Source organism: Elephantulus edwardii, unplaced genomic scaffold, assembly GCF_000299155.1.
Source record: "Elephantulus edwardii isolate Elephantulus edwardi_28Jun2011 unplaced genomic scaffold, EleEdw1.0 scaffold00010, whole genome shotgun sequence".
Lineage (NCBI taxonomy): Eukaryota > Metazoa > Chordata > Mammalia > Macroscelidea > Macroscelididae > Elephantulus > Elephantulus edwardii.
In genome coordinates this window covers 33,030,023-33,031,048 of record NW_006399760.1, presented here as the reverse complement: position 1 = coordinate 33,031,048, position 1,026 = coordinate 33,030,023, and positions in this window count along the sequence as shown.

Here is a 1,026-nt window from a genome sequence, read left to right as displayed (position 1 = left end):
AAAAAAAAAGTTCTGTGTCCAGGAGGCCTTCCCAGGCTCCAAGATGGTCTATGTTTAACTTATGGAGGAACCATCAAACCATTTTTTTCTCAGCAGCTAACCCACACAGTATCCCCAGCTGCAAGGTGTAAGATTATCATTTTGCTGCCTCTTCTGGACTGTGTTGAAATCTCCAGGACCTTACATTTTTCTTTCCAGTTAAAATGTATCTAGTTTTTGAAGCTTCTTGGAATTCTTCCTTCTTTTTTAAAGTCTGTTCCCTTAGCTATCGTTTCAGTACTGCCATGTCCCTGACCCAGTGTGAGACCCTAGGGGGTCTCATTGCTACCCTTTGCCATTGCTTCATGTGACCTTCTTCCCAAGAATCCTGCTCTTTTCTAATTAATTCCAAATGCTATTTTTAAAAAGTTATCCTTCTCATTAATTACATTTGTGGTTCCCAATTTTTGCTGACATTATAATTATCTGGGGAGTATTTAAAAGTCTGCAGGGCTCAGACCATACTTCCTGTCAATTAAATCAGACTCTCTAGGGGTAGGATGAACGATCGGTAGCTTTTAAACTTTGCAGGTGATGCCAGTATGCAAGCTTATGAGGCAGTGATTCATTTTACTCACCTGTTAGCTGTCACGATCTTTATTATTGAATGTTTCACTTTTCAGTAATCACCCATCTATATAACTATTTTTCAAAAATAACTTCTGGATTTTTTTGTTTGTTCGTTTGTTTGTTTTTTTAATTATTATTAAATTTTATTAGTTTTAGTGAACATTTACAGTGATTTTGGGTTTTCATTCATTCATTGTTGCACTGTTTTCTCTACCCTCCTCCCCAGTTCGTTCTTCTTCCCTCCCCCCGCAATGTCTGTTTTAATTGTCCAATTGCCACAGTGCTTGTCAAAGCCAGTTCTGATTAATCTCCTTTGTCAGAGTGTCATTTGCCATTTCCTATCTCTCCTCCCTGAGAGAGACTTCACCCTGATTCATAAGGAAAAGGGGATGTCGTATTCTCTTAGCTACTTCCTGC